The sequence below is a fragment of the Pleurodeles waltl genome, chromosome 10, assembly GCF_031143425.1.
Source record: "Pleurodeles waltl isolate 20211129_DDA chromosome 10, aPleWal1.hap1.20221129, whole genome shotgun sequence".
In the NCBI taxonomy this organism is placed as follows: domain Eukaryota; kingdom Metazoa; phylum Chordata; class Amphibia; order Caudata; family Salamandridae; genus Pleurodeles; species Pleurodeles waltl.
The window spans coordinates 1,052,649,504-1,052,674,206 of NC_090449.1; positions in this window are offsets into that span (position 1 = coordinate 1,052,649,504).

Consider the following 24,703-nt stretch of genomic DNA (forward strand, 5'->3'; position numbering starts at 1 on the left):
TCCGTGCTCAGACGCCCTCCGACCGTGATGTTCCTGGGCCCTTCGGTGACGGAGTCCTGGGCCCTTTGGTGTCCTCCTTTACAGCTGGGATGTGGCATGTGGGGCCCACCTGCTCCGCGCTCCTGCTGGCTGACGTCTACGCCCTGCTGCCCTTACGCTCCTTAGATGGGGCTCTCGGGCCCTTGCCTCCCCTAGACGTTGTGGCTGGTGAAGTGGGCGAACTCTGCTCCTTGGGGGCAGCCGTGTCAGTCTTCGCACGGCGGCCCTTGTGTTTCCTGGTCCTCTTGCCGGGGGGGGGCTGGATGTGTCCTTGCTGCTGATGGAGGTGTCACTGCTGGCAAAGGGTGAACTCCAGAACCCATGCACAACAGTGACACCCGAAGTTGGGCTGGTGGTGGCTGTGGTGCTCTTGGGACTCTTTGCAGATGGAGGGGGTAGGTCATCGGAGGGGAAGAGGTCAAGATTAGCCAGGAAAACTTTTTTAGGGCCAAGGTAAAAGGTAGGAGAAGTGGAGATGGAAGTGGAGGAAGAGGATGTGGTTGTAGGAGAGTCAGGTGTGCTGTCATTGGGTGAAGGTGCAGGTGCTGTAGGCTGTTGTGAGGTGGATGTCTGTTGGGTGGATGTCTGCCTGCGTTTGTGTGTCTTGGAAGGGGTGGTGACAGACACAGTGGGAGAGGACACAGGGGACGTGTAAATGGCAGTGGGGGTGGTGACTGCACGCGTGCGGACTGTACAGGAGGGTGTGGTGGTGATGGAAGCACTGGCTGATGTTGGTGTGCATGCAGGTGTGAGTGTCGACGTCACAGGGAGGGAGGAGGGAGACGAGGAGGAGGGGGACACAGGGGTGGTAGTGACTGTTGGGATGTCTGCATCTGTGTGTTGCTTGGGTGAGTGTTTGTGGGATCTGTGGTGCTTGTGTCTGGATGAGCTGCCCTTGGGTGTTGAGGTGTGTGCAGGCTGGTCAGATGGTGTGGATGGGATAGGCTGAGGAACAGGAGACAGAGACAGGGTGGAGGCAGTCAGAAGAGGGAGGCTGGAAACAGGGACAATGGCTGCCGTCAGTGCTGAGGCCAGAGCATTGAACGATCGTTGATGGGCAACCTGACCCGAATGAATGCCCTCCAGGTAGGCATTGCTCCGATGCACCTCCCTTTCTACCCCCTGGATGGCATTCAAAAGGGTAGTCTGCCCAACAATGAGTGTCCTGAGGAGATCAATGACCTCCTCACTGAGGGCAGCAGGGGTAACAGGGGCAGGGGCTGAGCTGCCTGGGACGAAGGAGACGCCCGCCTTCCTGGGTGAGCGGGCACGGAGCGTAGGCTGAGGGGCTGCTGCGAGGGCGGGGCTGGTGCGCTGGGTGGCGGCTGTACCTGTAGAGGCAGGGGGCCCGGATGTTGCCGCCACAGCTAGGGAGCTCCCATCCGAGGACGTGTCGCTGCTCTCACCACCGGTCCCCGTCGTGGTGCTCCCCTCGCCCTCCGGCTCACTTGGGCCCTCGGTGTCTGTTCCTGTGCCCACCGGGGGCTTGTGGCTTGCAGCTCCCTCGTGCTCCGATGCCAAATCTTCTCTGCCTGATGATGCTAATGCACACATGCACAAGAAGATGAAGAAGAAGGGTGGGGGGAGAAAGAGAAGACCTGGTTGAGTGCATGCAATGTCAACACCGTTGGCGGAGAGGACAGACACAGGAGCCGCATGCACTAAGCCGCGCATTCGGGGCACACTACTCAGTACTTCTGACTCGGACAACAGGTCAGGAGACGACAAACGCGCACATGTGTGAGGCTGGACCATCAATAGCTGGACTTGTCACCCTACGGAGGTGGGGGCCGGGAGCACAGGGCCATGCCTAAGGGAGAGGACTACACTACAGAAAGCGCCCTGGCCTAATGTCACCCCCAACCCTCCTCCCCCACCCAGACGCCTCCACTGCGCAGAAAGATAGCTGAATGTGCTGATACTCACCCCCTTGTGTCTGCTGTGATGCTCTCAAGCGCCCATCCAAATCAGGGTAGGCCACCGCCAGGATCCGGGAAATCAGGGGGGTCAGGGTACGACTGGCACCCCTCCTAGGTTGGGAGGCCATCCCCAGCAGTGACTCGGCGGTCTTCCTGGTTCTGCGGCGGATGTCCTCCCACCTCTTGCGGCAGTGGGTGCCCCGTCTGACGTGGACCCCCAGGGCCCGGACTTCCTTGGCGATGGCATGCCAAATCTCGACTTTCTGATGGGCGCTGACCTATGTGACATGTACAGGGTGGGAAGGAAACATTAATCAACTTACTGCATGTTAGATGTGATTGGCCCCCCCTCCCCAACCTTGCAATATAGCACATGCTCTCATCTGTCGTGCGTTGCACTCCTCATTCGCCCCCCACCCCACCAACTTACATCCACCCCACTCCACACAGGCATCGCCCATTCCATGTGCACCCGGTGTACTCACCTGTTGGTCTGGAGGACCGTAGAGTAACGCATACTGGGGGAGGACCCCATCCACGAGCTTCTCCAACTCTTCAGACGTGAAGGCAGGGGCCCTTTCCCCAGTCGCAGCAGCCATTGTCACTTCCAGACCGAGTTCACAGCAGCACTTGCAGTATAGGTCCTCTCCTGTGGATGATCAGGTCTCGAGTGATTAAGCAGATAGAAAATGGCGGTCACGCCTGCGGCGGTGCGTACCACGGCGGTGCGTACCACGACCGCCGGCGCACATCGTCATTGGCTCCTGAAACCCATAGGCTTCAATGTTATCCAATGCGGCTCCGTATAGCGGTCTTCGACCGCCTACCGCCACGGTGTGCACCGCCAGCGCAGTGACCTCACATCCCATTGTCCCACTTCACAGGTCAGGCAGCCGCCATTTCAAGGTCCCACATGGCATAATTTCTACTGCGACACACAGGCCTAGGCCTGGCATTGCCACACATACACGCCTTTCAATACCTAGATAACCGTGTGCCATGCAAGCAGTGGTGAACGTACCAGTGATTATCTTGACTCTGTGCTCCATGTTGTCCTTCCTAGGCACTGTCCGCTGGGATTTGCGAGGAGAAGGATGAATCCTCGCGTGTACCGACCGCTGGTGGACCTGTCGACAATGGAAGAACGCCACATCATACTACGATACCGACTTGACCGTGCCACTATCCATGAACTGTGTGCCCAGCTGGAGCCAGCCCTGATGTCCCCCATCCGCCAACCCACAGGAATTCCCCCTCTGGTGCAGGTGCTGTCAGTCCTCCATTTTCTTGCAAGTGGCTCATTCCAGACAACAGTGGCCATGTCATCTGGAATGTCTCAGCCAATGTTTTCTAAGGTTTTGTCTAGAGTGTTGTCTGCCCTGACGAAACACATGCGGAGTTACATTATATTCCCTGAGGAGGCTGATTTGCCCACTGTGAAGGGTGATTTTTATGCCCTTGGACATATTCCCAACATAATTGGTGCCATTGATGGGACCCATGTAGCCTTAGTCCCCCCAAAAGACGATGAGCAGGTGTACAGAAACAGGAAGAGTTACCATTCTATGAACGTCCAGGTGGTCTGTTTGGCTGACCAGTACATCTCCCATGTGAATGCAATGTTCCCTGGTTCAGTGCATGATGCGTATGTGATGCGTAATAGCAGCATCCCTTATGTGATGGAACAGCTACAGAGACAACGTGTGTGGCTAATAGGTGACTCTGGTTACCCCAACCTGCCTTGGCTATTGACCCCAGTGAGGAATCCCCGGACCAGGGCTGAGGAACGGTACAACGAGGCCCATGGGCGAACTAGGAGGATCATAGAAAGGACCTTTGGGGTTCTGAAGGCCAGGTTTAGGTGTCTGCATATGACAGGGGGATCCCTGATGTACTCACCAAAGAAGGTGTGCCAGATCATCGTGGCCTGCTGTATGCTTCACAATCTGGCATTGCGACGTCAGGTGCCTTTCCTGCAGGAGGATGGTCCAGATGGTGGTGTTGAAGCAGCTGTGGAGCCTGTGGAGAGTGAAGAGGAGGAAGACTCAGAGGACGACCCAGACAACAGGGACAGAGTTATCCAACAGTATTTTCAGTAGCACACAGGTAAGAATCACACACGCCATTTTAATTTTCCTGAATGCCTCGTGCTTCTCAACTTTGTCTATGACCCCCCAGTTATTTGAAACTGATGTTTGATTCTCCCTTCCCTTTTCAGTGCTGTATGACCCACTGCGTGACTTCTGCTTGGTTAGCCCATGGACTAATGCTTATTGATCTCGGTATGTGTTCAGCACAAAGTTTACAGAACATAATTGATCGGTAATGTGTTTTACATTTGTAAATAATACAGCCTGACTCCAGCATGATTTCAGTGCATTGCGTGATTTATTTTTGGTGCTAGATGATGGTACATGATATTCACACGGTGATGGGTGGGGGTGGAGTAATGTCCATGGCAGAGTCCAGTTCTCAGTCTCACAAGTGCATTGTCCATATGCCTGTGGAAGGATGGAGCAGGGGCAGTTCAAGGTTGGACAAGGTGGCAATGTGGGACAGTGGGATGACTTCAGGGGGTATCTCATGCTGGCGGGGGTCTTGACATCCTACTCTGTCTTTTTTTTGGATCTCAGGCTCCTCTTGCTTCAGCAGGAGGTGGGGTTCTGGTGGCCTGTCGTTGTGGTGGGGCCTCCTGTCCACTAGCGCCGGCGGAGGTGGTAGGCTGTTCCTGGTCCGGGCTAGTGACAGGGGCCCTGTGTGGTGCCACGTGGTCCCGCAACGTGTCTTCTATCCGGTGGAGGGCCTGGACTATGCTCCCCATGGCGGTAGAGATGTTGGTGAGATGATTGTTGAACCCCATGTAGCGTTCCTCCTGCTGTGCCTGGATCTCCTGGAACCTGGCCAGTACCGTCGCCATCGTCTCTAGTGAGCGGTGGTAGGCTGCCATGATGGTGGTGAGGGCCTCTTGGAGAGTCGGTTCCCTGGGCCTCTCCTCCCCCCCCTGTCGCACAGCAGCCCTCCGAGTTGCCCTGTTTCCCCCGGACTCTGTCCCCTGGACGGTGTGCCCACTACCACTGCCCCCAGGTCCCTGTTGTTGTTGGGGTGGTGGGTTAGCCTGGGGGCCCTGTAGTGGCAGACACACCGCTGATTGACCTGTCCTAGAGACAGAGCCATGGGCCCGCTGGGTGGGAGCTGTGCTGTTGTTCCCAGAGGGGGTTGGGTCTGCTGTGGCCTGTGTGTGGGGAAGCGACTGTCCAGAGGTCCCCGATGGTCCGGGCTGGTCATCAGGTCCCAGGTCGACAGAGCTGCTGTCATCACTGGGTGCCTCTTCCGGGGGGGGATGGACATTTCTGGACCCTCCTGGCCGGTGTGTTGGCGTTCGGGTCCTGCATGGGGTAAGAGAGTATGGTTATTGTTTCTGTGTGTGCTATTGTGTGCGATTTATGGGTGCCCTTGTCCCCCAGTGCTGTCATTCCCTTGGGGGAGGTGTTGTGGGGGTGTATGGGGGGGGTATGTGCAGTGGTCATGCTTAGGTGATGGGTGTCCATAGTTTGTGGTGACATGCAGGGGTTGGTGTTGGGTGGGTTGTGCTGGGGAGACATTCTCAGGGAGGATGTGTGATGGGGGGTTGGGGGTGAGGGTGGTGGTGGGGGTTGGCATGCTGGGGGGGGGTGAAGTAGTTGAGATTGTACTTACCAGAGTCCATTCCTCCGTGTACTCCAGCGAGGCCATCAGGATGCAGGATGTTTAGTACCTCTTGCTCCCATGCTGTGAATTCGGGTGGTGTGGGTGAGGGTCCCCCGCCAGTCTTCTGCACTGCGATGTTGTGTCGCGAGACCATCGAGCGCACCTTTCCCCGTAAGTCGTTCCAACGTTTGCGGATGTCCTCTCGATTTCTGGGATGCTGTCCCACCGCGTTTACCCTGTCCACGATCCGCTGCCATAGCTCCGCCTTCCTGGCTATAGTGCGCTGCACCTGTGAGCCGAAGAGCTGGGGTTCGACTCTTATGATCTCCTCCACCATGACCCGGAGTTCTTGGTCCGAAAAGCGTGGGTACCTTTGGGGTGCCATGGGGTGGTGTGGATGAGGTGTGGGGTGGTGTATATGGTGAAGAGTGTGTTGGTGTGTGGTGCTTTGTGCTTCTATGTGGTGTGTGTGATGGTGTAGTGTGCCTCTGTGTGATGTAGCTCTCTATTCTGTGATGTGTCTCTCTCTCCTTCGTCTATGATCTTCGGTCGTAAGGGTTTGTGGGTGATGTGGGTGTGTGTTTTATAGTTGGTTGGATGTGTGGGAGTGTTGTTTGTATGTGTGTCAGGTGTGTGTATTTCAAATTGTCCAATGTGGCTGTGTTTTGGAGCTGTGTGTGTATTTTGAGCGCGGCGGTGTGTACCGCCAATGGAATACCGCGGTTGAAAGACCGCCGCGTGGATTGGTGGGTCAGAATGGCATGGGCGTGTTTGTGTTGGCGTGACGGTGGAGGTTTGGTCATCTCCAGTTTTCCGCGGCCCGCTGATGAGGCGGCCTTCCTTGGATGTCGGGATTTTGGCGGTTTCGCCGTTGTGGGTCAGAATGACCGTGGCGGTTTACCGCAGCCGCGGCGGTAGAATGGCGGACTTCTGACCGGCGGTAAGGGCCTTTTACCGCCGAGGTCAGAATGACCCCCTTAATCTTTATATTGCTCAAATAGCGTAAAAGGCATCACAGTTCCAAGCGTGTTATACAGTATGCAATCCATATCCACGGGCTGTGCATGCACCTGCTGCTCCCAATATAAAAGTTCACGTTGAAAGTCTGTGGAAAGCTAGGACAGGGATAGAATACCTCTGTCCCATCCCCTTCTCACCTTCATGACAACAAATCTTGGATAAATGCCGTAATGTGCACGAAGTAGAGCGGGTCGGGCCCCTCACTAAACAATCCTTATCCGAAATTGCTCCGTACGGGGCCACAGACCCTCCAGGGCGGCCGCAGTAAAGGGCGAAGCATCCCAGTATTAATTGAAACAGAGAGCCGAAGCACCAATCCACAGTAAAATCAAGCGTTTTATTTCCACTTCAGTGCAGCAGAAATTGTGAGTTCTCAATCCTGACGCGTTTCGGCTAATGCCTTGATCACAGGTAATATGAAACAGATGTACTTTCTCACAGTGTTTTTCAATCATCAGCACGTGGTTCCGTAATCTGAAATACAAATCCCATAATGCACCTTAATGTTAGTTATTTCGCTGGACAGTACTTAATCTTTATATTGCTCAAATAGCGTAAAAGGCATCACAGTTCCAAGCGTGTTATACAGTATGCAATCCATATCCACGGGCTGTGCCATGCACCTGCTGCTCCCAATATAAAAGTTCACGTTGAAAGTCTGTGGAAAGCTAGGACAGGGATAGAATACCTCTGTCCCATCCCCTTCTCACCTTCATGACAACAAATCTTGGATAAATGCCGTAATGTGCACGAAGTAGAGCGGGTCGGGCCCCTCACTGAAACAATCCTTATCCAAAATTGCTCCGTACGGGGCCACAGACCCTCCAGGGCGGCCACGGTAAAGGGCAAAGCATCCCAGTATTAATTGAAACAGAGAGCCGAAGCACCAATCCACAGTAAAATCAAGCGTTTTATTTCCACTTCAGTGCAGCAGAAATTGTGAGTTCTCAATCCTGACGCGTTTCGGCTAATGCCTTGATCACAGGTAATATGAAACAGATGTACTTTCTCACAGTGTTTTTCAATCATCAGCACGTGGTTCCATAATCTGAAATACAAATCCCATAATGCACCTTAATGTTAGTTATTTCGCTGGACAGTACTTAATCTTTATATTGCTCAAATAGCGTAAAAGGCATCACAGTTCCAAGCGTGTTATACAGTATGCAATCCATATCCACGGGCTGTGCCATGCACCTGCTGCTCCCAATATAAAAGTTCACGTTGAAAGTCTGTGGAAAGCTAGGACAGGGATAGAATACCTCTGTCCCATCCCCTTCTCACCTTCATGACAACAAATCTTGGATAAATGCCGTAATGTGCACGAAGTAGAGCGGGTCGGGCCCCTCACTGAAACAATCCTTATCCAAAATTGCTCCGTACGGGGCCACAGACCCTCCAGGGCGGCCTCGGTAAAGGGCAAAGCATCCCAGTATTAATTGAAACACAGAGCTGAAGCACCAATCCACAGTAAAATCAAGCGTTTTATTTCCACTTCAGTGCAGCAGAAATTGTGAGTTCTCAATCCTGACTCGTTTCGGCTAATGCCTTGATCACAGGTAATATGAAACAGATGTACTTTCTCACAGTGTTTTTCAATCATCAGCACGTGGTTCCGTAATCTGAAATACAAATCCCATAATGCACCTTAATGTTAGTTATTTCGCTGGACAGTACTTAATCTTTATATTATATATATATATATATATATATATATATATATATATATATATATATATATGTTATGTTATTAAATAAAAAAAAATCAATTAGAATACGAATTAAAAATATTATGTTAATAATAGTTTTACATTACATATGTGTAAATACACATAAAAACAAACATATGTGTGAGCATTTGTTTAAATAAGTATATATTTATAAACATTTTTTATATTATTTAAATATATTTAATTTACATTTTATCACTTTTACATGTTATTATATTTAATGTTTACTATTTTTAACTATATATGGCTCAAAAATTATATTTTTGCATATGTTTTTTGGATATTAGTGTACAACAATCTTTTTTCCCAGATATTTATGTACTTACTATTATATGTATAGGAAAAGAATATTTTTGTGCTCGATATTTTTGAAATTATATTTTTGTATCACAATATTTAGGGTATTGATATTTTGTCAGTGAACCATTCTACTATATGCCACTACACTGTACCTCACGCAACTACACGCGGCCTCTCCCTACGCCACTGCACTCTACGCTACTCCACTCTATTCTATTATATTCTACCACACTCCACACTCCACTCTACATCACTCCACTCTTTGCCATGCCACTGTACACTATTCTACTGTACTGCAATCTACTCTATGTCACTCTGCTGTACACCACTCCACTGTACCCCATCCACTGTACCTCACTCCAATGTACAGCACTCCAGTTTACACTATTTCACTGTATGCAAGTACACTCTACACCACTCAACTCTACACTACTGGCCTCCACTGGAATCCACTGCACTGTACACTGCTCCATTGCACCCCACTCTAATCTACACCACTCCCCTCTACATCACTGGCCTCCACACAACTCCAGTGTACGCTATTCTAATCTATGCCACTCCACTCTACTGCACTCCATTGTACTCTAGTCCACTGTATGCTGTTCTACCATATGGTACTCCACTGTATTCCACTGCACTCTGTGACACTCCACGGTATGTCACTGCACTCTATGCCACTTCACCATATACTTCTCCAATTGTTGCCACTCCAGTCTAGGCCACTCAAGTGTATGCCACTCCACTCTATGCTACCCCACTGTACGCTATTCCACTGAATGCCAGTGCACTGTACGCCACTCCCCTGTATACTGGTCCACTATACGCTATTCCACTTCATACCGCTCAACTCTACTCTTCCCCACTCCACTCAAAGCCACTCCACTCTATGCTACTCTACTCTTCGTCATTCCCCTGTACACCACTTTATGCTATTTACTGTATGCTACTCCACTGTACCCCACTCCACTCTACGCCACCCCACTTACAGCACTCCACTGTATTGTATTTCACTGTATGCCCTCCATTCTATGAAACTATGCTTTACGCTTTTCCACTGTAAGTAACTCCACTCTCCCTAATTCACTTTGTGCTATACCCATCTATGCCACTTCATTATATGCTCAGGGAAGGGGGCTGCATGCCCCCTCCCCTTAGATTTTGGCCACGGGGCATGGGGTACCCGGGAATCAACAGAGGCTTGGAGAGGGGCTCAAAGGTCATTCCTGTGCTGCACACAGTGTGGTGTTAGTAGCCTGCTAGGGGTTTTCCCACAGGGCCTAGTGGCAGCCAAGACCTGTGGCCAACATACTGCTGTGCACAGCCAAAGGCTGTGTGCGGCATGGGGTTGGCTGCCTGCGGGGAATTAGACCATGCACAGATTGGGGCTGGTTGCCTCCAGGTGGCTGCCTGTGGGAAGTTGGATGCAGGGTGTGGTTTACAGACCCTGTGGCCAACCCCACACTGCACACGATAAAAGGCTTTGCGCAATGTGGGGTTATCTGCCTGTCGGGGTTTGAGGAGGGCTAATCACAGGCCAAGCACTGTGGCCAACCCCTCACCATGCACAGTCTTTGGCCATGAACAGCAGAGATTTGGCTTCACATTTTGTAATAAAATATTACTTTATGTTAAAAAACCGCAGACGTTCACTGAAAAAACAAAGGTTAAATTAACATTATAGCTAGGTCTGATAAATAGATCTCTTTTTGTTTTTAAAAAAATTAAAAATTCACTGAGAAACCAAAAGGTTAAAGGAACGTTATAGTTAGGTGAATATGTCACTCCTAACGTTTTGAACTAAAAAAATACAAAAATTCACCAGTTATAGTAAGTAGAACTAACTATAACTCACACCCCCACCATGGACTGCTTATGACCTCACATATCATCAATCATGACGTGTTCTATGACATCAGTTATGACATCACCGATGACATCATCTAAACTTCTTTTGGACACATTGCTATATAAACAGGTATGACATTAGAAGTATGAAAGTGACTGCAAAACAGCTCAGAATAATATGAAGCATTATTAATGCCATCCCAGGTATAACTCTCTTAGGTGTGGCAAGTATGTGTTATGTGCAACCTTGATTGTATACATACACTTCATGGTAAGTCTAGCTCACATTAACAATCAACCATAGATATACGGAAATCCCTAATTGCACACGGCTCCCCTCCCTTAGCCATTAATGACCCCAGGGACCCAATCCCCTGGGCCAGCTCATAGGCCCCATCCCAGGGAACCCACCCACTGGACATAGCAGTTTTGTTGGTCCCAGTGGCACGGGCAGGAAAACCTGTGTTTGCTCTCACTGGGCTGTAGCATTTTCAAATCTTCCACCAAGGAGGACAAACACCATGTCAGCTCCCAAAAGATGGGGGCTTCAAAAATGCTTTCGCACGCTGAGAGTGGACATGAGATCTGTTTCCCTGCCAACACCCGTAGAGGGAACCTTTGGGAGCTGGTCTCTGTGGGCAGGAGCAATGCCAGCTCTTACTGGATGTGGGGAGCTGTCTGGAGCGTTGGTGTCTTGGGGCTGCCCCTGCGGCCCCCAACAACACTGTGGTGGGCACCAGGTCAAGAACCTATGAAGGGTGAAGGCCCTGGGGGATTGGGTCGCTGGTGCTGAAATCAGCCCAGAATGGAGGGACACATTTACCCCTCCCCCTGCAAAATGATATCAGGCCCCGGGGGAAAAAGTCCACCTGCGGAGGCGGGGCGTTCGCCCCCCTAAAAATAACGCTGTGCCTCAGGAGATGGGCTCCCAGGGTAAAAATCGGCTGGGAGGTGGATGCCACATGCAGCTCCCTGCTCCTAAAATAACTCCAGGCCCCTGGATATGGGATCCCCAGGGCCAAAATCAGCCCAGGGTAGGGTCATGTGTGTACTCATCCCCTTTATTTAAATCAGTTCCCATGCGGGATAGAATTCTCAGGCCTAACAAGGCTCGGGGAGGGAGGGGGTCAGACGGCCTTCCACTGCTTAAATACAAAAAAGGCCCTGGAGGATGGGGATGCATGCCACCTAATAATGATGCTGGGCCCCGGGAGATAGGGTTCCTGTGGCCAAAATCGGCCCAGGGGGACGTGTGTCTCTTCTCCCTGAACACGTCACCAAGCCATAGCTCATGGGGTCCTTGGGGCCACAATGGGCCCTTGGAAGGAGGGGGGCACATGTGTTCCTCTCCCCTCTATTTAAAAGAGTGGTCCCAGGGGATGAGGTCCCCAGGACCTAACAAGGTTCATGGAGAGGCTACAAGGCCCCCTCCCCTTTTTTTAAATAAATGGACTTAGGGGATGGGGTCCATGATGTCAAATTCGGCCCAGGAAGGGGGCCAAGCACACTCCATCTGCCTCAAACCAATGCTAGCAACCCAGGAGATGGTCTCTCATGCCGAAATCAGCCCAGGGATGGGGTCCACTTGCACCCCCCCTCAAAATTACACTGGGCCCTTGGAAATAGGGTCCTTGGGGTTGAAATCAGCTGAGGGAGGGGTGCCATGCGAGCTTCCCTCACTTTCGTTTAAAAGAGTGGCCCTAGATGATGGGGTCCACAGGGCCTAACAAGGCTCAGGGAGGGGGGCCACAAGACCCTGACCCCTTTAATACAAAAAAGGCCCTGGGGAATGGGTTCGCCGGGGCCCAATTTGGTCTGAGGTTTGGGGCAGTGTGTTCCTAATAATTATGTTGGGCCCGGGGATGGGGTCCCCTGGGCCAAAATCGTCCGATACATGTATTCCCTCCCCTTTATTTAAAGGAGTGGCCCTGGGGGATGGGGTCCACAGGGCTTATCAAGGCTCAGAGGGGGGGGCATGTGTACCCTTGACCCTCTCTTTGATTCAAATAAGTGGCCCAGGGGGATGGAGTACCCGGGACCAAAGTTGGGCTAGGGAGCGAGGCCATGTGCCTCCCTTCCCTTTAAAACAAAAAAAGACATTTGGGGATGGGGTCCCCAGCCAACCCCCTGCCATGCACAGCCAAAGACCATGTATTGCAGGGTTTGGATTTACTTATCATACGCGCTGCAGGGGTTGGATTTAAGTACCATAATGAAATATTAGTTTACATTAAAAAACCCTTTAAAAAAATTGGGGGTTGGGTGTACATATATTAATTAAATATTACTTTATGTAAAAAATATGCTAGAAATTCACTGAAAAGACAAAAATTAAAGTAATGTTATAGTTAGGTGTGATAAACAGATCTTTGTTTATTTTAAAAAAAAACCTTAGAAATTCACTGAAAAAAAAACTAATTTTCAAGTAATGCTTCCATTACAACCAGTGACAACATGGACTAAAACAGAACACAGCAATTATCCAGATATAGTTAGCAGCGCTAACTATAAATTGTGTCCCTGCCATGCACTGAGTATGATCTCACATATGGCATCACCCATTACCTGTTCTGTGACATAATTTATGACATCAATGATGCCATCTCAAAGGACATCATTGATGACATCACTGATGCCATCACTCATGACATCATCCAAGCTTCTTTTGTACACATTGCTCTTCAAACAGGTATACCATTAGAGCTGATTTGCCATATGAAAATAAGTGCAAAATAGTTAAGAATAATATGAAGCGTCTTTACTGCTAACATACATACAACCTCCATAGGTAAAGCAAGCATGTGTTATTTGCAACATTGACCCGATACCATACACTTCATGGGTCGCCGAGTTTGTGTTGACTATGAATCACAGGTTAAAGGGTAACCTATCATGCACACCTTTTTTGATCTGCACACAACTGGTCAGGAAAATCCAAGTTTCTCCAAATACTGAAGCCCTGTTACATAGCTAATGCCCTACTATGGACACTCTTTACCTATATCAAACCCCTGAAAGTCACTGAACCTACATTGAGAGATGAAGTGGATATTAGTAGAAAGGTGGGTACTCTTAACAATGTTTACTCTATGGAGAGAGTTTACTGTGTACCACACTGTTTGCAGACAGTTAAGCACTCATTAGAAATATACCAGAGTATTAAAAAGTATCTACTAAACACAGTGAACACTCTATGCAAAACGTGTCCAAAGAGTGACTATTCACTTAAAAAGCCAAGGTCTGAAGATACTAAAGATCATACTACCTGCAGCCTTCATACTGTAATTAAAACATAAGAGATAGCCCATCTTCTGAAGCAAAACATGCACATGCACATAGGTTAGTATCCGGTGCATGCAGTCTATGTTAACTAGAAATAGTCATGCTGAGGCGATTCTGTGTAATAACTCAAGGCTGCTTGCAAAATTTATGACCTCATTGCGAGTTTGGCAGTTGGACCACCAGACTGCCATGTTGGCTGTCCCAAAAAGACCATCATATTGGCGTTCCTTCAGACCGCCCTATTATAAGTCATACAAGCAGTACTGATGACCGCTAACCACAAAAGGCAGACCGCCAGCAGCCCGAGGGCCTGGAAATATGCGGTCCGACCTCCAGGGCTGACAGCACAGCAACCATATTACAAGCACAAAGTCGCTGTGGTGGACACCTATGGTGGTCAGCCAATGGCGATTCGAACCATGTTGGTTCACGATCACCAAAGCAATACACAATGGCACATTGGATGGATTTGAAAACAACACAGCTGACACACATTGCCCACTGGACACACCTACAAAGTGCACTATAAGACACACCCCTTCACACACCACAATCCTCTGCATTTTCACAGCAAGAGCCAGCAAGATTGAGCAAATTTAGTAATCCACACACCCTAAATTAGGCGCCCCTTTTTATAAAAATCCCATACAAAGCCCTGCACACACTACTCCATGCACTCCCTATTGCACTACCCCTGTTTAGTAAGTCACTGTCACCTGTTTTTATTTTATTTTTTTGTGTTTCCACCATGTCACGTTAAAAAGATCCCTGTTGTTCCGAAGATGATTTGAGAGTCATGGCAGATGAAGTCATAAGAATAGAGCCACAATTGTTTGGAACACAAGTCCAGCACACTCCTCTCAGTAGGAAAATGTAAATGTGGGAAAGTATCGTCAACAGATTGAATGCTGTAGGCACCACCCTGCACACAAAGGAGACCATCAGGAAGAGGTGGAAAGACCTCAGGGGTAAGGTACCTTTCCTGGTCTCCAGGCACCAGCTGCAGTCTAAGAAGGCAGGTGGTGGCCCTCCCAGTGCCTCATAACATCTATTTCCATGGTAGGAGTGTTTCTTGGTCATCGTGCATCCTGAGGGCTTGACAGGATTAACTAGGGAAGTGGAGTCTGGAAAGTCAAGGCACTAAAAATGTCAACAAAATGGCATGTCATACATGCTCGTAGCTCACCTTTCGCCACTTTTACTGTTACTTCACTTACCAGCCCAGTGTTCACTAGTCACACACAAGACCCTTGTTTGTGAGCCCCCAATTGAAGTGTACTCACCTGGGGGGAGAAAATGTGTATAGTGTGTGTAGTACAGGGCCAGACATGACAACAACTCCCAGCAGGCACTGTTACTGTTACACAAAACACCAGCTCAGTGTTTCCTTCTCCAAATACCCTTGTTTGTCAACTCCCAAATGAAGAGTACTCACCTGGGGGGACAACATATGGATGGTGTGTGTAGTAAAGGTGCATACATGAACGCAACTCCCAGAAGACTCCAATGCTGTTACCTAAATCTCCAGCACAGTGTCCTCCTCTCTAAAAACCCTTGTTTGGTAACTCCCAAATGAAGCTTACTCGCGTGGGGGATGTCATATGTATAGTGCATGTAGTAGAGGGAGTGACATAACTGCAAATACCAGGAGGCACTGTTTCCATAACCCCAAACACCAGCATAGTGTTCCCTTTTCCAAAGGCCCTTGTTTCTTAACTTACAAATGAAGTTTACCCACCCACGGGGATGAGGTATGTATAGTGTGTGTAGTAAAGGGAGTGATATGACTGCATATCCCAGAAGGCTCTGTTTCCATAATTCCAAATAGCAGCATAGTGTTCCCTTCTCCAAATACCTCTGTTTTTCACTCACAAATGATGTTTACTCACCTGGGGGGATGACATCAGTCAAATGTGTAAATTAGGTAGAATAACCTGACTGGACTCACAGGAGGCACTGTTTCCTGACTCCAAACACCAGAACAGTGCATATTTGATCAAAGAGCCCAGTTTGGCAAATCACAACGTAAGTTTACTCAGATGTGAGGATACCATTTGTGAAGTGTGTGTAGTAGAGGGAGTGACCTGACTGCTAAGGCCTGGAGGCTCTGTATCTCTAACTCCAGACACAAGTCCAGGGTCCATATGACCAAATAGCCATGTCTGTTAGATCCCAATTGAAGTTCACTCCCCTGGGGGGATACCATATGGAAAATGGTGGGATTTAAAGGGAGTGTTTACCTAACTCCAGCAACAAAACTTGTATCACTTGCCCAAATCCATGTGGTAGAGAACTCCCAAATGAACTCTATGCACCTGGGAGAATGAAAAGTGTCAAGTGTGTGCAGTAGAGACAGTGACATGACTGTAACTCCTATGAGGCACTGCTTCCCCAACTCAAAACCCCACACCATTGGTCACCTGATCAAATAGCCTTGCCTGCTAAGACAGATTTGAGGTTTACTCATCTCGGAGTGACCAGGATACAGGTCATGCCCAACTCTGAGATGTATCTGGTTATCTAGCTCAATCTTGACCTGCTAACCCAAGGTGTAATTATTGAGGACAGGAAGGACACCATACCCAGTGTGCAAAACAGTGATCTCAACGGCCTCAAGATACATCATTAGAATGGTTTTGGCAGAGACACATTAGCACTGCAGTAACCACATGATGACTCCTGTCAACTATACCTCAAACTCCTGGGTCTGCCTGCATCACATTCGCTGGGCCTCAAAATGAGCCAAAGTCCTAGCCTACCTAACCATTGTTTAGATTCCACTGGTAGCAAGATGACATTCTCAGGCCATCCCCCCAAGGGACAATGTTTTGCTCATCTCAGTAGCTGTTTCAGGGAAAGATATCTAGTATGCTCCACAAATCTCATGCCAATACCATGTGTGCCTGTCACAATAGGATTACCTGAAAATTAAATATGTACATGATCTTGGCGAAATGTTATTGAAAAGTTTTAGAGGTAGATGTCACAATATAGCCAGTAACATTGTATCTTTCACATCAACAGGTCGAGCTGCCACTGGCTACACAGAGGCCACTGAAGAGACTGTCACTATCCCCACGTATGAAGCCCTCAGTGATCAAGACACTCCTGGACATCTGGATGTAAAGGACGGTTATGGCCCATTTGGCCAACCTGGTCAGACACCAACAGTGAGTCTCACTGTGGCCACATCAACACCTTTCAGCCCATTTTCCTCTACATGACAGGCAACCTTGCACCCCCCAACCTGTGTCTCTAGCACATTGTCAACCATTTGGTGCCCCCCAGGCCAGGATCCTGAGTCGCAACACAACACCTCTGATAATAATGGTCCAGGGACCAGTGGGAGAGGGCACCCTGTGGCAAGGGGACAGGCCTGTGGGAGTAGGGTGCATGGGAGGGATGCTGTGGGCCAGCGGAGTGTGGCCACTGTGGCTGATCTTAGCTAGGACACCATCAGTCCCACCCTGGGGGTCTATCAAGAGTCTCAAGGCGTGATGGGCCAGGTACTTTCTGAACTCTGGGAAATGATGCAGCTGCAGAGGGACTTCTATCAGGAAATGCGTGAACAGTGAGAGGCTCACAATACCAACATGGCCTCCCAGGAGTTCTAAGGGACATTAACACCACTCTGAGCAGGGATTGACAACAACAATCTACCCCTTCCTTTGGCAAATCTACACCAGGCCCTTCCTAGGTGCCAGCCACTGGAAGCGAGGCCCTGTCAGGGGAAGAGCCCCCCCAAACATCCCAGCCTCTGTAGCAGCATATCCTCCCCCATGCAAGTAGAGACATCCAGCTAAGAACCCAGGAGGTGCGGATGGCAAGACACCCACCATGGCCAGCAAGTGCCACATATCAACTCTGTTAACTATTCTTCCACCACCATCCATTTCCAATGGGAAGAGTACGCCGGACTTTGGAATTCCAATTGTCTGGCATCTACTCCAGTGATTTCAACCACCATGACTGACTCCTTCACTTTTCTGTTCCATCATGCCCCGTTTTCCCCATTTATATTCTGCACACCTATCCAATAAATTCACCTATCACAAAGTCATTGTCTGCTTGCTTCTGTTCCACAATTTCTATGTAGAGATGTAAGACAATGTGAAGCAAATGAGGAAGACACAAGATACTAATGCAAGGAGGGATATGTTATTGGTACAGTGTCCTGATTACTACCAACACACACAAACACATTGCTACACGTGTCTGGTCACATCAGCATTTTATTCCACTGTACAGCACATAGGCTGTTCAAATGTCTAGACTATCACAGCCAAGAATATCTGACTCATATTGAGTCAAGGTACACTTACCAAGGAACATCCCCCAGACCACAGAAGGAAGGGCCTTGCCGGAAACTGTCCTGTAGAATAGGCAAACAGAAAAGTTGATTGTGTCACCAGCTTTAGTCTTGTCACCTACAAAACCAGAGTAATCCACCATCACATAAACCAAGGTAGAGGCAGAGGACAGTACAACATTCCCTGACCACAGGCCCTTCATTATCCAATGACCATGCATTTGGTGGTATGACACCAACATATGTCAGTGTTGTGGCACAGGCACTGTGGCCTGCAATGATGAAACACATCTATAGCTACATACAGGTCATACAAGAAGTGTGTTTAGCCAATGTCAAGGGTGAAAGCTCTATCTCTCAATTGATGACTACAGATTTCATGCCCACATGATGACACACATGATGCAATTGGCCCAACACAGCACACTAAACAACTGCGTTCTGCAGTTGTTTAGTGCACATTGCAGTTAGTTGGGGGCACCCAATTGTTTCAGGGTGTGGCTCCATACTTGAACCTTTTGGCTGTTATGTAGATTTCTTCATTAAGGAATTTGTCCCAACCACACAGTGTTATGTAAGGGATCCTATGGACAAGATCTATCAGACTGAACATTTACCTTTTGACCCTAACACTAGTATTCTCTGCACCATGGATGCGGAAACCTTATACATGACCTTTCCACAAGGTGAGGGGATCAAGATAATTCTTGACATTCTTGAACAAAGGACCCGCCCACATCCCATCCCCACATGGTTCATAATTCAACTTCATGAAGTGTGCCTCACTCAACATTTTTTCTTTTTTGATGGCCACTTCTATCAACAAATCAAGGGGACATCTATGGGAACAGTTTTTGCCCACAGTTTTGCGAGTCTGTTCAAGTACAATTTGGAGACACATCAAAGTCTCACTGATAATAACCCATACCGGGACAGTATTGCTGTTTGGAAACAGTGTATTGATGATGTCTTTCTGATTTGGCATGGCTCGGAAGAAACCCTTTTGGAATTTAACAAGTAGATTAATGGCAATTGTAAAGGGCTAGGATTTACACTTACACATAGCAGATCAGAAATTGTCTTCCTGGATTTGAAAATAAAATGTGTTGAGGGTGAACTGATCACAACTTTACATCGTAAACCTACTGAAAGGAATACCCTAGTGTCATATAAAAGCAATCACCCCCGGGATCTGAAAGATTCCTTACAATACTCACAATTCCTTCAGATCCATAGGAACTATTTTTTGTAGCAGGATTTTTTGGAAGGCTAATTTTCTGGTGAATAAATTGTATGCCAGGGTTTCTCAGGGGAATTAGTCAGACAGGCCCTAAAGAGGGCATAGTATTGGCCAAGGGATATACTTTTGACCCATAACAATAAGGCAAGGATTGACCGCTTAACATGTGTCACTACCTTCTCCACTGTATCCAATCAAATGAGGAAATGTATCCTCAAATACTGTCCGGTACCTAATGCAGGTGAATTGGATTTGGAACCTCCCTTGTTTGCAATCTCTACAAATAGAAACATTAAAGATCATTTGATTAGAGCCAGTTTGCCACCTAAAACCACAAACTCCACTCTCACTGATTTTGGGGGTTTACCTCCAGTGGTGGGGCACTTCAAGTGTGGAAATTGTGCTGTGTACCAATTCACAATAGAGTCTGAAGAATATGTATATGGTATTATTAAAACTGAGTTTAAGCAGTTCTCTAATTGTAATTCTACAAATGTTGTATATAATCTACATTGGCCAAACAAAAGGTGCGCATCTGCATTTGTCAACACCGCAACCGACCTACGATGTCAGGTTGCTAATGCCCCATTGGTGGATCAATTTATGGAGAAAGGACACCCTGTAAATGACCTTCGCTGGCAGGTAATTACCATTGTCAAACCACCAGAGAGGGCCACTGATTTGGGTGCGCTTCTCAACAAGGAGGAAGTAAAATGAATACTATGCACCAATAGTTTACATTCTGGTTTGAATAAAATGGAGGACTGGACTGCACTCATTTGAGGCCTATGAACTTGTCAGACACAGTGACTCTGTGTCTGTGTAACTTATTAGCTCTTTTGGTTGTGACTTACCTTGCTATTGTGTGCCACCTTAATGGTTGATACCTTCTAAATTGTTCATTGGAAGTATGTTATGGGTCCCTGTATATATATGCTATTGGGAGTTGTTTGGGGCTATAGCTGCCTATGGTGGTATTAGATCTGTAAGATGTCAAACACGCTATTCACTGTTTTTCTTACTAGTCACTTATGCTATTTCCATTTAATGAGGTTGGCATTCCTTTGTATTTTTAGCATTTCTTGCTGTGTGGGCTATGTCGCCCTACTCTATCACTGGAGTTCTAAGGAATTGTTAATTTGATATTTACTTGTATGTATGCTATTTCCTGACATGAAGAAACACTCCCTTCTAAGATGCCCGCCATGCTTTCTCCAACGTTTTATTCCATTTTCTTCAAAATGGCCACCACCGTATATTAAATGCACTCCCTGGTTTATAATCTCTAGGCAGGCTATGCGTGTTTGCTTTGGGCACCAGGCATTCTTTTCCCTTGCATACTGGCACATGTGTACACTTGTATATTTTTTAGGTGAGGGATACCGTTGGTATTATTTGGCTATCTAATGCCGATTCCATTACAATTAGGAACTGGTTTGACCTGGTATAGAGGAAACTTCCTTTACAAGACGGCAGCCCCGTTTTCTTAACTTTTTAATCACATTCTCCTCAATTTGGCCGCTCTTCTTAGTGAAAGTCAGTCCCTGGCCTACAAACACTGGGTGCCGAACGTGTGACTACTTTTGGCTCCAGGCTTTCTTTGCTAATAATTCGCTTGCATACTGGCACATGCATACACCTTATGCTCTTGAGTTGAATGATGTAGCTGGTAACATGGGTTATGAAATGCCGATTTTATTGCATGTAATACTTGGTATCCCCGCTATTTTTTTAGACTCTGTTGGGATTCGATGGAGAAATCTGGTAACTTGTTTTGCCCTAAGGTCAGTTGGTAACTCGCATGCTGAACAATTGGTTCTATTACTGATAATTTGGTAGTAATTTGTTTTTTGAGTCCCAGTAACTACTTCTAATTGCCCATTGAGGGCCTTGATTGAGGATCATAACTACAGTCGATTTATTGACGACTTCGTAAATTGACACATGTTCCTATAAACGTTTACTCTGGGGGTTCGTACTATTAGGATCTTTCTGCTGAGCTATCACTGAGTGATTAGTTTGCTTAAGCATGGAATTTCTTCACAGCTTCATGCACATAACCTTGCATTGGTGCACCCCAAGAACAAAAAGTGATTGGTTTGTGTAAGCATTGATTGGGCTCACTATTTGTGTGACACCTGTGACTATATAAATTGGTCCTGATTCCTTACTGTTCTAGGACACATTCAGTGACTCACTAGGTTCACTTACCATCCTGATCCGAGTGGTGGTACCACATGAGACCCTGTGTGGCAAATCTTTCCCGCATGTGATGCATGGGGTGGCAGCCCATTTATATTATATTTTTGACATATAGCAATATCTAATCTATTCCTTTTTTTCTTTTTTCTGTTTCTTTACCTTTTCTCTTTTTTTACTTTTCTCCTTTTTTAGGGTCGAGCCTGCGCTAGTATGTGCTTGCGCATGCGTATCGCTTGCGAGATGATTTAGTAGTTAGAAAAGGGCTAGGAGCCCCGTCCATGTCATGTCAGTGTCTTTCATTGGTTTTTGGGCTTGCCTTTTAAAATCTGCTTGCTTTCATTAGTGGAAGGCATGCATACGTCATGCCTTTTCTGGTGGTTAGCCCACCTCGAGGGCAGCGACCAAGTACTGAAAACATACGAAGCTCACTGTTTTCCATCCGGTTTGTGGACTACTTTTTGTCTTTTTTCGCAGCGCGATCTCGCTTGGCAGTAGTCTCGAGCTTTGCATGACATCGACCCTGTTACATAGTTAATTGTACTTTTGCCGGTTACGTAGATAATTGCACTTTTGCCTATAGGTTTCCCTACAAGTGAACTGTAGCAGCGTGATCGCACTCTTTTTTCCCATTTAATGTGGCAAGAAAAGTCCGGTTGGGAGTTTACAATTGCTAATAGCTCTAACTTGGAGAAATGCGAGTCCCGTTGGATTGCAAATGCTTGGTCTTCCCTTGCTTTTAACAGGTCTTGGTTATATAGTCTGTGACTTCTTACGTGCATCTCAGGTATAATTGTTATGTCCTAATGATGATCCCAACAATCAAATAAATGATCGAAAAGTTTTTGACATTTAGTACTCGGACTCTGTAGAATAATATATGTTTTGACATGAGGAAGAGTACTGTAAAATAGTGACTTTAATTGTGCTTTCGGTCACATGGGGGAAGCCTGAGCAATTATGGTTTATGGTTTCCAAGACATATTTGTTTTCCCACTACACTGTTTTCTTACCTTTGTTAGGAATAAATATACTGATTTTTTGCATGTTTTCCATAGACTTCATTGTGATTCTATGTGGTATTTAAATATATAATCCTTTTATCTAAGAGACCCTTGTTCCTTTATAAAATACTTTCCCCATGTCCCTTAGTACCTGTGGGTTGTCCTGTGTGTGTTTTAAAACTATGGTGGTCATTACAACCCTGGTGGACGGCGTTAAAAAAATAGGAATTACGACCGTGGCGGAAACCGCCAACAAAGACAGCCACTTTAACACTCCGACCGCCACTGCGGTACAGACAAACAGCTTGGTGGTCACCGCCAACAGACAGGAAGAAGACAAAGTACCGCCCACAGTATCACAACCTACCAATCCGCCACCTTTTCCGGGGCGGATTCACCGTGGACAAAAACACGGCAGAAACTGGACTTCGAAGGGAAAACGCTCACCTCTACAAACCCCATGAGGAATCCGGATGCCATGGAACCCAAGCCGCACATCCTGCCAGCCCTCATCTTCTTGCTCCTCTACCAGGAGCACGAACGCCGGCGGCGAAGACAACGGAGAGTACTGCACCTATGACACAGGGGAGGGGGGAAGGAAAAAACAGGGACACACACATGCAACACCCCCACCCCCACCCCCACTCTCACCCACTACAACACACACACTAATACATATTTATACATTATAGTTACACCCCCCAACCCCGCTGGAAGAAAGCAAAGACAAAAGGAAATGAGTGTAACCATGTAACATATTAAAATCAAGTAGGCAAAAATATATATATATACACCATAAACAAAATACACACCAAGCTTAGTAGTCCAGGTAGTGCTCCAATGAAGTCCGTGGAACACTGGGCCCACATGGTATGGGCGAGTCCTACACAAGATCCCCGACCATGACGGAGAGAACACTGCAGGGGCATCAGAGAGCAAGAAAACAGGCACCTCAGGGGGAGGAAAAGGGGGGGCACCTCAGCCGGTTGAGTGCACGACGCCAAATCCACGAGGGGGCCACATGCCTACTGTTCAATCCTGGGGAGTGCAAAGCCACAGTCTCTCAAGTCTATACAGTGGGTGGTTTGCCCACTGTTCAATCCTGGGGAGTGCAAAGCCACAGTCTCTCAAGTCTCTACAGTGGGTGGTTTGCCCACTGTTCAATCCTGGGGAGTGCAAAGCCACAGTCTCTTAAGTCTATACTGTGGGTGGTTTGCCCACTGTGCCATCCTGGGGAGTGCAAAGCCACAGTCTCTCAAGTGGATTACAGTCTCCACTGGTTCTGGAGGGGGCATGGTGCCCAGAGTGCTTCATCCTGCTCGTGACGGACTCAGTAGCGTCAGTGCCCTTGGCGCTCATGGGCCAGCGGTGCTTGAGGCGGCGGTGCCCTGTTCAGCGGTGCTTGAGGCGGCGGTGCCCTGTTCAGCGGTGCTTGAGGCTGCGGTGTCCTGTTCAGCGGTGCTTGAGGCGGTGGTGCCCTGTTCAGCGGTGCTTGAGGCGGCAGTGCCCTTTTCAGCGGTGCTTGAGGCAGCGGGCTCCTTTGCAGTGACTCAGCTGCTGGCGGTCCTCTCTAGCTAAGCGGGGCTTGTGGTGGCTATCCTCTCTGTCCCAGCGGGGCTTGTGCTGGCGGTCCTCTCTAGCCCAGCGGGGCTTGTGCTGCCGGTGGCCTCCTGGGCATCAGGCCAGGTGCTGGCGGTGGCCTCCTGGGCAGCGGGGATGATGGTGGTGGCCTCCTGGGCAGCGGGGATGATGGCCTCCTGGGCAGCGGGGAAGATGGCGGTCTCCTCAGCCGTGCTGCTCTTCCCAGACTTTCCGGGTTTCTTGTGGCCCTTCCCCACCTTGGAAGGTGTCGCAGCTGACTCCACACTCCCACCGGGACCCCTGGGAGCGGCTTTGGTGGCTGGAGTCTTCCCCTTCTCCCGCCGGGCACTGGCCAACATTTGATGCTTGACAGGTGGGGGACTGTCCGTGCTGTGGCTCCGTGCCACACTGGCTTTCCTGGTGGCCGGTGCACTCCAGATTCTGGTGACTACAGGCACCACTGGTCCCGGAAATGTTCTGGCTGAGGTGCTAGGTTGGGACCTGGAGAGTCGGGCCCTAGGAGACGGACAGGGTGGGGAAGGTGTGGG